At 46.4% G+C, this 17,910-nt stretch overlaps 2 long non-coding RNA genes across 5 annotated transcripts in view; one reads left to right on the top strand and one right to left on the bottom strand.

Annotated features, from left to right (window-relative positions):
* Positions 1-17,910, bottom strand: part of LOC309621247 — a 492,961-nt gene that overhangs the window by 163,472 nt on the left and 311,579 nt on the right. The gene's annotated exons all lie outside the window — the stretch shown is intronic.
* Positions 2,363-17,910, top strand: part of LOC309621250 — a 343,983-nt gene continuing 328,435 nt past the window's right edge. Inside the window, exon 1 of the long non-coding RNA XR_014239868.1 lies at positions 2,363-2,448. This is a non-coding gene — a long non-coding RNA (uncharacterized lncRNA). The remainder of the gene's footprint in view (positions 2,449-17,910) is intronic.

Genomic DNA, 17,910 nt, shown 5'->3' with positions numbered 1-17,910 from the left:
AATGCCCCATGACACCTGTCATCACAATTCGCCATCGCACTTGTCATCACAATGCTCCATGAACCCTGTCATCACAATGTTCCATGACAGTTGTCATCACAATGTTCCATGACCCTGTAATCACAATGCTCCATGCCCTTGTCATCACAATGCTCCAGAACTCTTGTCATCATAATGATGAATGCTCGTGTCATCACAAAGCTCCATGATACTTGTCATCACAATGTTCCATTGCCTTGTCATTACAATACTCCATGGCCCCTGTCATCACAGTGCTCCATGATACCTTTTATCACAATTCTAGATGACCACTGTCATCACAATGCCCCAAGACACATGTCATAACAATTCGCCATGGCCCTTGCCATCACAATGCTCCATGACCCGTGTCATCACAATGGTCCCGGACACTTGTCATCACAATGATCCATGACCACTTACATCACAATGCTCCTTGACTCCTGTCATCACAATGCTCCATAGCCTATGCATTCGCAATGCTACATGGTCCCTGTAATCACATTGCTCCATGATCCATTTCATCACAATGCTCTATGACCACTGTCATTACAATGCCACATTATACCTGTCATCACAATGCTCCATGGCCCCTGTCAGCACAATGTTCCATGACAGATGTCATCACTGTCCTCCATGGTCCCTGTAATCACAATGCTCCATTCCCTTGTCAACGCAATGCTCCAGAACTCTTGTCATCATAATGCTCCATGCCCGTCTCATCACAATTCTCCATGACACTTTTCATTAAAATGCTCCATGGCCTTTATCATCACAATGCTCCATGGCCCCTGTTATCACATTGATCCATTGTACCTTTCATCACAATGCTAGATAACCTCTGTCATCACAATGCCCGATGACACCTGTCATCAGAATTGGCCATGGCCCTTGTCATCACAATGCTCCATGCCCTTGTCAACGCAATGCTCCAGAACTCTTGGCATCATAATGCTCCATGCCCGTCTCATCACAATGCTCCATGACACTTGTCATCAAAATGCTCCATGGCCTTTGTCATCACAATGCTCCATGGCCCCTGTTATCACAGTGCTCCATGTTACCTTTCCTCATAATTCTCGATGACCACTGTCATCACAATGCCCCATGACACCTGTCACCACAATTCGCCATGGCCCTTGTCATCACAATGCTCCATGATCCATGTCATCACAATGTTCCTGGACACTTATCATCACAATGAACTATGACCACATTCATCACAATGCTCCATGACCCCTGTCATCACACTGCTCCATGGCCTATGCATTCAAAATGCTCCATGGCCCCTGTAATCACATTGCTCCATGATCCCTTTCATCACAATGTTCTATGACCACTCTCATCACGATACCCCATGACGCCTATCATCATAATGCTCCAAGGCCCCTCTCATCACAATGCTCCATGAACCCTGTCATCACAATGTTCCATGACACTTGTCATCACAGTGCTCCATGAACACCTGTCATCACAATATTCACTGCCCATGTAATCACAATGCTCCTGGTCCCCTGTAATCACAGTGCTCCATACCCTTTTCATCACAATGCTCCAGAACTCTTGTCATCATAATGCTCCATGCCCGTGTCATCACAATGCTTGAAGAACCTTGTCATCACAATGCTCCATGAACCGTGTCATCACAAGGTTCCAGGACCCTTGTCATCACAATGATCCATGACCCCTGTCATCTCAATGCTCCATGATCTTTGTATTCACAATGCTCCCTGGCCCCTATAATTGCGGTGATCCATGACCCCTGTCATCACAATGCTCCCTGGTATATTTCATCACAATTCTAGATGACCACTGTCATCACAGTGCTCCACGGCCCCTGTCGTCAGAGTCCTCCATGATACCGTTCATTACAATTCTACATGACCACTGTCATCACAATGCCGCATGACACCTGTCATCACAATTCGCCATGGCACTTGTCATCACAATGCTCCATGAACCATGTCATCACAATGTTCATGGACAATAGTCTTGACAATGCTCCATGACAACTTACATCACAATGCTCCTTGACCCCTGTCATTTCATTGCTCCATGGCCTATGCATTCACAATGCTCCATGGTCCCTGTAATCACAATGCTCCATACCCTTGTCATCGCAATGCTCCAGATCACTTCTCATCATAATGCTCCATGCCCGTGTCATCACAATGCTCCATGGCCCCTGTCATCACAGTGCTCCGTGATACCTTTCATCATAATGATAGATGACCACTGTCATCACAATGCTCCATGACACCTGTCATCAGAATTGGCCATGGCCCTTGTCATCACAATGCTCCAGGACACTTGTCTTCACAATGTTCCATGGCGCATTTCATCACAATGCTCCATGACCACTTTCATCAAATTGCTCCATGATGCCTGTCATCACAATGCTCCATGGCCCCTGTTATCACAGTGCTCCATGTTACCTTTCCTCATAATTCTCGATGACCACTGTCATCACAATGCCCCATGACACCTGTCACCACAATTCGCCATGGCCCTTGTCATCACAATGCTCCATGATCCATGTCATCACAATGTTCCTGGACACTTATCATCACAATGAACTATGACCACATTCATCACAATGCTCCATGACCCCTGTCATCACACTGCTCCATGGACTATGCATTCAAAATGCTCCATGGCCCCTGTAATCACATTGCTCCATGATCCCTTTCATCACAATGTTCTATGACCACTCTCATCACAATACCCCATGACGCCTATCATCATAATGCTCCAAGGCCCCTCTCATCACAGTGCTCCATGAACCCTGTCATCACAATGTTCCATGACACTTGTCATCACAGTGCTCCATGAACACCTGTCATCACAATATTCACTGCCCATGTAATCACAATGCTCCTGGTCCCCTGTAATCACAGTGCTCCATACCCTTTTCATCACAATGCTCCAGAACTCTTGTCATCATAATGCTCCATGCCCGTGTCATCACAATGCTTGAAGAACCTTGTCATCACAATGCTCCATGAACCATGTCATCACAAGGTTCCAGGACCCTTGTCATCACAATGATCCATGACCCCTGTCATCTCAATGCTCCATGATCTTTGTATTCACAATGCTCCCTGGCCCCTATAATTGCGGTGATCCATGACCCCTGTCATCACAATGCTCCCTGGTATATTTCATCACAATTCTAGATGACCACTGTCATCACAGTGCTCCACGGCCCCTGTCGTCAGAATCCTCCATGATACCGTTCATTACAATTCTACATGACCACTGTCATCACAATGCCGCATGACACCTGTCATCACAATTCGCCATGGCACTTGTCATCACAATGCTCCATGAACCATGTCATCACAATGTTCATGGACAATAGTCATGACAATGCTCCATGACAACTTACATCACAATGCTCCTTGACCCCTGTCATTTCATTGCTCCATGGCCTATGCATTCACAATGCTCCATGGTCCCTGTAATCACAATGCTCCATACCCTTGTCATCGCAATGCTCCAGATCACTTCTCATCATAATGCTCCATGCCCGTGTCATCACAATGCTCCATGGCCCCTGTCATCACAGTGCTCCGTGATACCTTTCATCCTAATGATAGATGACCACTGTCATCACAATGCTCCATGACACCTGTCATCAGAATTGGCCATGGCCCTTGTCATCACAATGCTCCAGGACACTTGTCTTCACAATGTTCCATGGCGCATTTCATCACAATGCTCCATGACCACTTTCATCAAATTGCTCCATGATGCCTGTCATCACAATGCTCCATGGCCTTTGTCATCAAAATTCTACATGGCCCCTGTAATAACAGTGCTTCAGGACAACTTTTATCACAATGCTCCATGACCACTCTCATCACAATGCCAGATAAGACCTTTCATGACAATGCTCCATGGCCCTTGTCATCACAATATTCTATGACTTCTGTCATCACAATGCTCCATGCCCCTGTCATCACAATGCCCCATCACCCCTGCTATTACAATGCTCCATGACCCCTGTCGTCGCAATGCTCCGAAACCCTTGTCATCACAATATTCCATGATCCGTGTAATCACGATGATCCATGAACCATTTCTGTACAATGCTCCAGTACCCCTTTCATTAAAATGCTCCATGGCACTTGTCATCAGAATGCTCCAGGAACCCTTCCATCACAATAATCCATGACCCGTTTCCTCACAATTCTCCAGGACCGCTTTCATCACAATGCTCCATTCCCTTGTCATCTCAATGCTTCATGGCCCCTGTCATCAAAATGATCCATGCCCTTGTCATCAAAATGCTCCAGAACTCTTGTCATCACTATGCTCCATGCCCATGTCATCAAAATGCTGCATGGCCCCTGTCATCACAATGCTGCATGACCCCTGTCATCACAATGCTCCATGCCCGTATCATCACAATGCTCCATTACCCATGTCATCGTAGTGATCCATGACCCCTTACATCACAATGCTGCATGACACCTGTCATCACAATGCTCCGTGGTCTTTGTCATCACAATGCTCCATGACCACTGTCATCACCATGCCCCATGACCCCATTCATCACAATGCTCCATAGCCCTTGTCATCACAATGCTCCATTAGCGCTGTCATCACAATGTTCCATGACTCTTGTCATCAAAATGCCTCATGATCCATTTAATCACAATGCTCCATGACTCCTTTCATCACATCCTCCATGATACTTGTCATTACACTGCCCCATGACCTCTTTCAGAACAATGCTCCATGATACCAGTCATCACAATGCTCCATGACCATTGTCGTCACAATGCTCCATGCCCCTTTCAACACAATGCTCCATGACAACTGTCATCACAATGCTCCATGGCCTTTGTCATCACAATTATACATGGCCCCTGTGATCACAGTGCTCCATGACCCCTTTCATCACAATGCTCCATGACCACTGTCATCACAATGCCCCATGACCCCTGTCATCACAATGCTCCATGGCCCCTGTCATTACAATGCTCCATGACCACTGTCATCACAATGTTCCATGATCGCTGTAATCACAATGACTCATGACACCTTTCCTCAGAAGGCTCCAGTACGCCTGTCATCACAATGCTCCAATGACCGTCTCATCACAATGCTCCATGATCCCTGTCAGCACAACGTTCCATGACAATTGTCATCACAATGCTCCATGACACCTGTCATCACAATGTTGCCTGCCCATGTCATCAAAATGCTCCATGTCCCCTGTAATCACAATGTTCCATTACACCTGTCTTCACAATGTTCCCTGCCCATGTCATCACAATGCTCCATTACCAATGTAATCAAAATTTTCGCCTGCCCTTGTCATCAAAATGCTCCATGGCCCCTTTAATCACAATGCTCCATGAACCCTGTCATCACAATGTTCCATGACAGTTGTCATCACAATGCTCCATGACCCTGTAATCACAATGCTCCATGCCCTTGTCATCACGATGCTCCAGAACTCTTGTCATCATAATGATGAATGCTCGTGTCATCACAAAGCTCCATGATACTTGTCATCACAATGTTCCATGGCCTTGTCATTACAATACTCCATGGCCCCTGTCATCACAGTGCTCCATGATACCTTTTATCACAATTCTAGATGACCACTGTCATCACAATGCCCCAAGACACATGTCATCACAATTCGCCATGGCCCTTGCCATCACAATGCTCCATGACCCGTGTCATCACAATGGTCCAGGACACTTGTCATCACAATGATCCATGACCCCTGTCATGACAATGCTCCTTGACTCCTGTCATCACAATGCTCCATAGCCTATGCATTCGCAATGCTACATGGTCCCTGTAATCACATTGCTCCATGATCCATTTCATCACAATGCTCTATGACCCCTGTCATTACAATGCCACATTATACCTGTCATCACAATGCTCCATGGCCCCTGTCAGCACAATGTTCCATGACAGATGTCATCACTCTCCTCCATGGTCCCTGTAATCACAATGCTCCATTCCCTTGTCAACGCAATGCTCCAGAACTCTTGTCATCATAATGCTCCATGCCCGTCTCATCACAATTCTCCATGACACTTTTCATTAAAATGCTCCATGGCCTTTATCATCACAATGCTCCATGGCCCCTGTTATCACAGTGATCCATGGTACCTTTCATCACAATGCTAGATAACCTCTGTCATCACAATGCCCGATGACACCTGTCATCAGAATTGGCCATGGCCCTTGTCATCACAATGCTCCATGCCCTTGTCAACGCAATGCTCCAGAACTCTTGGCATCATAATGCTCCATGCCCGTCTCATCACAATGCTCCATGACACTTGTCATCAAAATGCTCCATGGCCTTTGTCATCACAATGCTCCATGGCCCCTGTTATCACAGTGCTCCATGTTACCTTTCCTCATAATTCTCGATGACCACTGTCATCACAATGCCCCATGACACCTGTCATCACAATTCGCCATGGCCCTTGTCATCACAATGCTCCATGATCCATGTCATCACAATGTTCCTGGACACTTATCATCACAATGAACTATGACCACATTCATCACAATGCTCCATGACCCCTGTCATCACACTGCTCCATGGCCTATGCATTCAAAATGCTCCATGGCCCCTGTAATCACATTGCTCCATGATCCCTTTCATCACAATGTTCTATGACCACTCTCATCACGATACCCCATGACGCCTATCATCATAATGCTCCAAGGCCCCTCTCATCACAATGCTCCATGAACCCTGTCATCACAATGTTCCATGACACTTGTCATCACAGTGCTCCATGAACACCTGTCATCACAATATTCACTGCCCATGTAATCACAATGCTCCTGGTCCCCTGTAATCACAGTGCTCCATACCCTTTTCATCACAATGCTCCAGAACTCTTGTCATCATAATGCTCCATGCCCGTGTCATCACAATGCTTGAAGAACCTTGTCATCACAATGCTCCATGAACCGTGTCATCACAAGGTTCCAGGACCCTTGTCATCACAATGATCCATGACCCCTGTCATCTCAATGCTCCATGATCTTTGTATTCACAATGCTCCCTGGCCCCTATAATTGCGGTGATCCATGACCCCTGTCATCACAATGCTCCCTGGTATATTTCATCACAATTCTAGATGACCACTGTCATCACAGTGCTCCACGGCCCCTGTCGTCAGAGTCCTCCATGATACCTTTCATTACAATTCTACATGACCACTGTCATCACAATGCCGCATGACACCTGTCATCACAATTCGCCATGGCACTTGTCATCACAATGCTCCATGAACCATGTCATCACAATGTTCATGGACAATAGTCTTGACAATGCTCCATGACAACTTACATCACAATGCTCCTTGACCCCTGTCATTTCATTGCTCCATGGCCTATGCATTCACAATGCTCCATGGTCCCTGTAATCACAATGCTCCATACCCTTGTCATCGCAATGCTCCAGATCACTTCTCATCATAATGCTCCATGCCCGTGTCATCACAATGCTCCATGGCCCCTGTCATCACAGTGCTCCGTGATACCTTTCATCCTAATGATAGATGACCACTGTCATCACAATGCTCCATGACACCTGTCATCAGAATTGGCCATGGCCCTTGTCATCACAATGCTCCAGGACACTTGTCTTCACAATGTTCCATGGCGCATTTCATCACAATGCTCCATGACCACTTTCATCAAATTGCTCCATGATGCCTGTCATCACAATGCTCCATGGCCTTTGTCATCAAAATTCTACATGGCCCCTGTAATAACAGTGCTTCAGGACAACTTTTATCACAATGCTCCATGACCACTCTCATCACAATGCCAGATAAGACCTTTCATGACAATGCTCCATGGCCCTTGTCATCACAATATTCTATGACTTCTGTCATCACAATGCTCCATGCCCCTGTCATCACAATGCCCCATCACCCCTGCTATTACAATGCTCCATGACCCCTGTCGTCGCAATGCTCCGAAACCCTTGTCATCACAATATTCCATGATCCGTGTAATCACGATGATCCATGAACCATTTCTGTACAATGCTCCAGTACCCCTTTCATTAAAATGCTCCATGGCACTTGTCATCAGAATGCTCCAGGAACCCTTCCATCACAATAATCCATGACCCGTTTCCTCACAATTCTCCAGGACCGCTTTCATCACAATGCTCCATTCCCTTGTCATCTCAATGCTTCATGGCCCCTGTCATCAAAATGATCCATGCCCTTGTCATCAAAATGCTCCAGAACTCTTGTCATCACTATGCTCCATGCCCATGTCATCAAAATGCTGCATGGCCCCTGTCATCACAATGCTGCATGACCCCTGTCATCACAATGCTCCATGCCCGTATCATCACAATGCTCCATTACCCATGTCATCGTAGTGATCCATGACCCCTTACATCACAATGCTGCATGACACCTGTCATCACAATGCTCCGTGGTCTTTGTCATCACAATGCTCCATGACCACTGTCATCACCATGCCCCATGACCCCATTCATCACAATGCTCCATAGCCCTTGTCATCACAATGCTCCATTAGCGCTGTCATCACAATGTTCCATGACTCTTGTCATCAAAATGCCTCATGATCCATTTAATCACAATGCTCCATGACTCCTTTCATCACATCCTCCATGATACTTGTCATTACACTGCCCCATGACCTCTTTCAGAACAATGCTCCATGATACCAGTCATCACAATGCTCCATGACCATTGTCATCACAATGCTCCATGCCCCTTTCAACACAATGCTCCATGACAACTGTCATCACAATGCTCCATGGCCTTTGTCATCACAATTATACATGGCCCCTGTGATCACAGTGCTCCATGACCCCTTTCATCACAATGCTCCATGACCACTGTCATCACAATGCCCCATGACCCCTGTCATCACAATGCTCCATGGCCCCTGTCATTACAATGCTCCATGACCACTGTCATCACAATGTTCCATGATCGCTGTAATCACAATGACTCATGACACCTTTCCTCAGAAGGCTCCAGTACGCCTGTCATCACAATGCTCCAATGACCGTCTCATCACAATGCTCCATGATCCCTGTCAGCACAACGTTCCATGACAATTGTCATCACAATGCTCCATGACACCTGTCATCACAATGTTGCCTGCCCATGTCATCAAAATGCTCCATGTCCCCTGTAATCACAATGTTCCATTACACCTGTCTTCACAATGTTCCCTGCCCATGTCATCACAATGCTCCATTACCAATGTAATCAAAATTTTCGCCTGCCCTTGTCATCAAAATGCTCCATGGCCCCTTTAATCACAATGCTCCATGAACCCTGTCATCACAATGTTCCATGACAGTTGTCATCACAATGCTCCATGACCCTGTAATCACAATGCTCCATGCCCTTGTCATCACGATGCTCCAGAACTCTTGTCATCATAATGATGAATGCTCGTGTCATCACAAAGCTCCATGATACTTGTCATCACAATGTTCCATGGCCTTGTCATTACAATACTCCATGGCCCCTGTCATCACAGTGCTCCATGATACCTTTTATCACAATTCTAGATGACCACTGTCATCACAATGCCCCAAGACACATGTCATCACAATTCGCCATGGCCCTTGCCATCACAATGCTCCATGACCCGTGTCATCACAATGGTCCAGGACACTTGTCATCACAATGATCCATGACCCCTGTCATGACAATGCTCCTTGACTCCTGTCATCACAATGCTCCATAGCCTATGCATTCGCAATGCTACATGGTCCCTGTAATCACATTGCTCCATGATCCATTTCATCACAATGCTCTATGACCCCTGTCATTACAATGCCACATTATACCTGTCATCACAATGCTCCATGGCCCCTGTCAGCACAATGTTCCATGACAGATGTCATCACTCTCCTCCATGGTCCCTGTAATCACAATGCTCCATTCCCTTGTCAACGCAATGCTCCAGAACTCTTGTCATCATAATGCTCCATGCCCGTCTCATCACAATTCTCCATGACACTTTTCATTAAAATGCTCCATGGCCTTTATCATCACAATGCTCCATGGCCCCTGTTATCACAGTGATCCATGGTACCTTTCATCACAATGCTAGATAACCTCTGTCATCACAATGCCCGATGACACCTGTCATCAGAATTGGCCATGGCCCTTGTCATCACAATGCTCCATGCCCTTGTCAACGCAATGCTCCAGAACTCTTGGCATCATAATGCTCCATGCCCGTCTCATCACAATGCTCCATGACACTTGTCATCAAAATGCTCCATGGCCTTTGTCATCACAATGCTCCATGGCCCCTGTTATCACAGTGCTCCATGTTACCTTTCCTCATAATTCTCGATGACCACTGTCATCACAATGCCCCATGACACCTGTCATCACAATTCGCCATGGCCCTTGTCATCACAATGCTCCATGATCCATGTCATCACAATGTTCCTGGACACTTATCATCACAATGAACTATGACCACATTCATCACAATGCTCCATGACCCCTGTCATCACACTGCTCCATGGCCTATGCATTCAAAATGCTCCATGGCCCCTGTAATCACATTGCTCCATGATCCCTTTCATCACAATGTTCTATGACCACTCTCATCACGATACCCCATGACGCCTATCATCATAATGCTCCAAGGCCCCTCTCATCACAATGCTCCATGAACCCTGTCATCACAATGTTCCATGACACTTGTCATCACAGTGCTCCATGAACACCTGTCATCACAATATTCACTGCCCATGTAATCACAATGCTCCTGGTCCCCTGTAATCACAGTGCTCCATACCCTTTTCATCACAATGCTCCAGAACTCTTGTCATCATAATGCTCCATGCCCGTGTCATCACAATGCTTGAAGAACCTTGTCATCACAATGCTCCATGAACCGTGTCATCACAAGGTTCCAGGACCCTTGTCATCACAATGATCCATGACCCCTGTCATCTCAATGCTCCATGATCTTTGTATTCACAATGCTCCCTGGCCCCTATAATTGCGGTGATCCATGACCCCTGTCATCACAATGCTCCCTGGTATATTTCATCACAATTCTAGATGACCACTGTCATCACAGTGCTCCACGGCCCCTGTCGTCAGAGTCCTCCATGATACCGTTCATTACAATTCTACATGACCACTGTCATCACAATGCCGCATGACACCTGTCATCACAATTCGCCATGGCACTTGTCATCACAATGCTCCATGAACCATGTCATCACAATGTTCATGGACAATAGTCTTGACAATGCTCCATGACAACTTACATCACAATGCTCCTTGACCCCTGTCATTTCATTGCTCCATGGCCTATGCATTCACAATGCTCCATGGTCCCTGTAATCACAATGCTCCATACCCTTGTCATCGCAATGCTCCAGATCACTTCTCATCATAATGCTCCATGCCCGTGTCATCACAATGCTCCATGGCCCCTGTCATCACAGTGCTCCGTGATACCTTTCATCATAATGATAGATGACCACTGTCATCACAATGCTCCATGACACCTGTCATCAGAATTGGCCATGGCCCTTGTCATCACAATGCTCCAGGACACTTGTCTTCACAATGTTCCATGGCGCATTTCATCACAATGCTCCATGACCACTTTCATCAAATTGCTCCATGATGCCTGTGATCACAATGCTCCATGGCCTTTGTCATCAAAATTCTACATGGCCCCTGTAATAACAGTGCTTCAGGACAACTTTTATCACAATGCTCCATGACCACTCTCATCACAATGCCAGATAAGACCTTTCATGACAATGCTCCATGGCCCTTGTCATCACAATATTCTATGACTTCTGTCATCACAATGCTCCATGCCCCTGTCATCACAATGCCCCATCACCCCTGCTATTACAATGCTCCATGACCCCTGTCGTCGCAATGCTCTGAAACCCTTGTCATCACAATATTCCATGATCCGTGTAATCACGATGATCCATGAACCATTTCTGTACAATGCTCCAGTACCCCTTTCATTAAAATGCTCCATGGCACTTGTCATCAGAATGCTCCAGGAACCCTTCCATCACAATAATCCATGACCCGTTTCCTCACAATTCTCCAGGACCGCTTTCATCACAATGCTCCATTCCCTTGTCATCTCAATGCTTCATGGCCCCTGTCATCAAAATGATCCATGCCCTCGTCATCAAAATGCTCCAGAACTCTTGTCATCACTATGCTCCATGCCCATGTCATCAAAATGCTGCATGGCCCCTGTCATCACAATGCTGCATGACCCCTGTCATCACAATGCTCCATGCCCGTATCATCACAATGCTCCATTACCCATGTCATCGTAGTGATCCATGACCCCTTTCATCATAATGCTGCATGACACCTGTCATCACAATGCTCCGTGGTCTTTGTCATCACAATGCTCCATGACCACTGTCATCACCATGCCCCATGACCCCATTCATCACAATGCTCCATAGCCCTTGTCATCACAATGCTCCATTAGCCCTGTCATCACAATGTTCCATGACTCTTGTCATCAAAATGCCTCATGATCCATTTAATCACAATGCTCCATGACTCCTTTCATCACATCCTCCATGATACTTGTCATTACACTGCCCCATGACCTCTTTCAGAACAATGCTCCATGATACCAGTCATCACAATGCTCCATGACCATTGTCGTCACAATGCTCCATGCCCCTTTCAACACAATGCTCCATGACAACTGTCATCACAATGCTCCATGGCCTTTGTCATCACAATTATACATGGCCCCTGTGATCACAGTGCTCCATGACCCCTTTCATCACAATGCTCCATGACCACTGTCATCACAATGCCCCATGACCCCTGTCATCACAATGCTCCATGGCCCCTGTCATTACAATGCTCCATGACCACTGTCATCACAATGTTCCATGATCGCTGTAATCACAATGATTCATGACACCTTTCCTCAGAAGGCTCCAGTACGCCTGTCATCACAATGCTCCAATGACCGTCTCATCACAATGCTCCATGATCCCTGTCAGCACAACGTTCCATGACAATTGTCATCCCAATGCTCCATGACACCTGTCATCACAATGTTGCCTGCCCATGTCATCAAAATGCTCCATGTCCCCTGTAATCACAATGTTCCATTACACCTGTCTTCACAATGTTCCCTGCCCATGTCATCACAATGCTCCATTACCAATGTAATCAAAATGTTCGCCTGCCCTTGTCATCAAAATGCTCCATGGCCCCTTTAATCACAATGCTCCATGAACCCTGTCATCACAATGTTCCATGACAGTTGTCATCACAATGCTCCATGACCCTGTAATCACAATGCTCCATGCCCTTGTCATCACGATGCTCCAGAACTCTTGTCATCATAATGATGAATGCTCGTGTCATCACAAAGCTCCATGATACTTGTCATCACAATGTTCCATGGCCTTGTCATTACAATACTCCATGGCCCCTGTCATCACAGTGCTCCATGATACCTTTTATCACAATTCTAGATGACCACTGTCATCACAATGCCCCAAGACACATGTCATCACAATTCGCCATGGCCCTTGCCATCACAATGCTCCATGACCCGTGTCATCACAATGGTCCAGGACACTTGTCATCACAATGATCCATGACCCCTGTCATCACACTGCTCCATGGCCTATGCATTCAAAATGCTCCATGGCCCCTGTAATCACATTGCTCCATAATCCCTTTCATCACGTTGTTCTATGACCACTCTCATCACAATACCCCATGACGCCTATCATCATAATGCTCCAAGGCCCCTCTCATCACAGTGCTCCATGAACCCTGTCATCACAATGTTCCATGACACTTGTCATCACAGTGCTCCATGAACACCTGTCATCACAATATTCACTGCCCATGTAATCACAATGCTCCTGGTCCCCTGTAATCACAGTGCTCCATACCCTTTTCATCACAATGCTCCAGAACTCTTGTCATCATAATGCTCCATGCCCGTGTCATCACAATGCTTGAAGAACCTTGTCATCACAATGCTCCATGAACCGTGTCATCACAAGGTTCCAGGACCCTTGTCATCACAATGATCCATGACCCCTGTCATCTCAATGCTCCATGATCTTTGTATTCACAATGCTCCCTGGCCCCTATAATTGCGGTGATCCATGACCCCTGTCATCACAATGCTCCCTGGTATATTTCATCACAATTCTAGATGACCACTGTCATCACAGTGCTCCACGGCCCCTGTCGTCAGAGTCCTCCATGATACCGTTCATTACAATTCTACATGACCACTGTCATCACAATGCCGCATGACACCTGTCATCACAATTCGCCATGGCACTTGTCATCACAATGCTCCATGAACCATGTCATCACAATGTTCATGGACAATAGTCTTGACAATGCTCCATGACAACTTACATCACAATGCTCCTTGACCCCTGTCATTTCATTGCTCCATGGCCTATGCATTCACAATGCTCCATGGTCCCTGTAATCACAATGCTCCATACCCTTGTCATCGCAATGCTCCAGATCACTTCTCATCATAATGCTCCATGCCCGTGTCATCACAATGCTCCATGGCCCCTGTCATCACAGTGCTCCGTGATACCTTTCATCATAATGATAGATGACCACTGTCATCACAATGCTCCATGACACCTGTCATCAGAATTGGCCATGGCCCTTGTCATCACAATGCTCCAGGACACTTGTCTTCACAATGTTCCATGGCGCATTTCATCACAATGCTCCATGACCACTTTCATCAAATTGCTCCATGATGCCTGTCATCACAATGCTCCATGGCCTTTGTCATCAAAATTCTACATGGCCCCTGTAATAACAGTGCTTCAGGACAACTTTTATCACAATGCTCCATGACCACTCTCATCACAATGCCAGATAAGACCTTTCATGACAATGCTCCATGGCCCTTGTCATCACAATATTCTATGACTTCTGTCATCACAATGCTCCATGCCCCTGTCATCACAATGCCCCATCACCCCTGCTATTACAATGCTCCATGACCCCTGTCGTCGCAATGCTCTGAAACCCTTGTCATCACAATATTCCATGATCCGTGTAATCACGATGATCCATGAACCATTTCTGTACAATGCTCCAGTACCCCTTTCATTAAAATGCTCCATGGCACTTGTCATCAGAATGCTCCAGGAACCCTTCCATCACAATAATCCATGACCCGTTTCCTCACAATTCTCCAGGACCGCTTTCATCACAATGCTCCATTCCCTTGTCATCTCAATGCTTCATGGCCCCTGTCATCAAAATGATCCATGCCCTCGTCATCAAAATGCTCCAGAACTCTTGTCATCACTATGCTCCATGCCCATGTCATCAAAATGCTGCATGGCCCCTGTCATCACAATGCTGCATGACCCCTGTCATCACAATGCTCCATGCCCGTATCATCACAATGCTCCATTACCCATGTCATCGTAGTGATCCATGACCCCTTTCATCATAATGCTGCATGACACCTGTCATCACAATGCTCCGTGGTCTTTGTCATCACAATGCTCCATGACCACTGTCATCACCATGCCCCATGACCCCATTCATCACAATGCTCCATAGCCCTTGTCATCACAATGCTCCATTAGCCCTGTCATCACAATGTTCCATGACTCTTGTCATCAAAATGCCTCATGATCCATTTAATCACAATGCTCCATGACTCCTTTCATCACATCCTCCATGATACTTGTCATTACACTGCCCCATGACCTCTTTCAGAACAATGCTCCATGATACCAGTCATCACAATGCTCCATGACCATTGTCGTCACAATGCTCCATGCCCCTTTCAACACAATGCTCCATGACAACTGTCATCACAATGCTCCATGGCCTTTGTCATCACAATTATACATGGCCCCTGTGATCACAGTGCTCCATGACCCCTTTCATCACAATGCTCCATGACCACTGTCATCACAATGCCCCATGACCCCTGTCATCACAATGCTCCATGGCCCCTGTCATTACAATGCTCCATGACCACTGTCATCACAATGTTCCATGATCGCTGTAATCACAATGACTCATGACACCTTTCCTCAGAAGGCTCCAGTACGCCTGTCATCACAATGCTCCAATGACCGTCTCATCACAATGCTCCATGATCCCTGTCAGCACAACGTTCCATGACAATTGTCATCCCAATGCTCCATGACACCTGTCATCACAATGTTGCCTGCCCATGTCATCAAAATGCTCCATGTCCCCTGTAATCACAATGTTCCATTACACCTGTCTTCACAATGTTCCCTGCCCATGTCATCACAATGCTCCATTACCAATGTAATCAAAATGTTCGCCTGCCCTTGTCATCAAAATGCTCCATGGCCCCTTTAATCACAATGCTCCATGAACCCTGTCATCACAATGTTCCATGACAGTTGTCATCACAATGCTCCATGACCCTGTAATCACAATGCTCCATGCCCTTGTCATCACGATGCTCCAGAACTCTTGTCATCATAATGATGAATGCTCGTGTCATCACAAAGCTCCATGATACTTGTCATCACAATGTTCCATGGCCTTGTCATTACAATACTCCATGGCCCCTGTCATCACAGTGCTCCATGATACCTTTTATCACAATTCTAGATGACCACTGTCATCACAATGCCCCAAGACACATGTCATCACAATTCGCCATGGCCCTTGCCATCACAATGCTCCATGACCCGTGTCATCACAATGGTCCAGGACACTTGTCATCACAATGATCCATGACCCCTGTCATGACAATGCTCCTTGACTCCTGTCATCACAATGCTCCATAGCCTATGCATTCGCAATGCTACATGGTCCCTGTAATCACATTGCTCCATGATCCATTTCATCACAATGCTCTATGACCCCTGTCATTACAATGCCACATTATACCTGTCATCACAATGCTCCATGGCCCCTGTCAGCACAATGTTCCATGACAGATGTCATCACTCTCCTCCATGGTCCCTGTAATCACAATGCTCCATTCCCTTGTCAACGCAATGCTCCAGAACTCTTGTCATCATAATGCTCCATGCCCGTCTCATCACAATTCTCCATGACACTTTTCATTAACATGCTCCATGGCCTTTATCATCACAATGCTCCATGGCCCCTGTTATCACAGTGATCCATGGTACCTTTCATCACAATGCTAGATAACCTCTGTCATCACAATGCCCGATGACACCTGTCATCAGAATTGGCCATGGCCCTTGTCATCACAATGCTCCATGCCCTTGTCAACGCAATGCTCCAGAACTCTTGGCATCATAATGCTCCATGCCCGTCTCATCACAATGCTCCATGACACTTGTCATCAAAATGCTCCATGGCCTTTGTCATCACAATGCTCCATGGCCCCTGTTATCACAGTGCTCCATGTTACCTTTCCTCATAATTCTCGATGACCACTGTCATCACAATGCCCCATGACACCTGTCATCACAATTCGCCATGGCCCTTGTCATCACAATGCTCCATGATCCATGTCATCACAATGTTCCTGGACACTTATCATCACAATGAACTATGACCACATTCATCACAATGCTCCATGACCCCTGTCATCACACTGCTCCATGGCCTATGCATTCAAAATGCTCCATGGCCCCTGTAATCACATTGCTCCATGATCCCTTTCATCACAATGTTCTATGACCACTCTCATCACGATACCCCATGACGCCTATCATCATAATGCTCCAAGGCCCCTCTCATCACAATGCTCCATGAATCCTGTCATCACAATGTTCCATGACACTTGTCATCACAGTGCTCCATGAACACCTGTCATCACAATATTCACTGCCCATGTAATCACAATGCTCCTGGTCCCCTGTAATCACAG

The sequence above is a fragment of the Balaenoptera borealis genome (genome assembly GCF_965194805.1).
Source record: "Balaenoptera borealis genome assembly, contig: HAP1_SCAFFOLD_81, whole genome shotgun sequence".
Classification (NCBI taxonomy): Eukaryota; Metazoa; Chordata; class Mammalia; order Artiodactyla; family Balaenopteridae; genus Balaenoptera; species Balaenoptera borealis.
The sequence above is the reverse complement of the archived record's forward strand: the minus strand, read 5'-3'. Positions and strand labels throughout refer to the sequence as shown.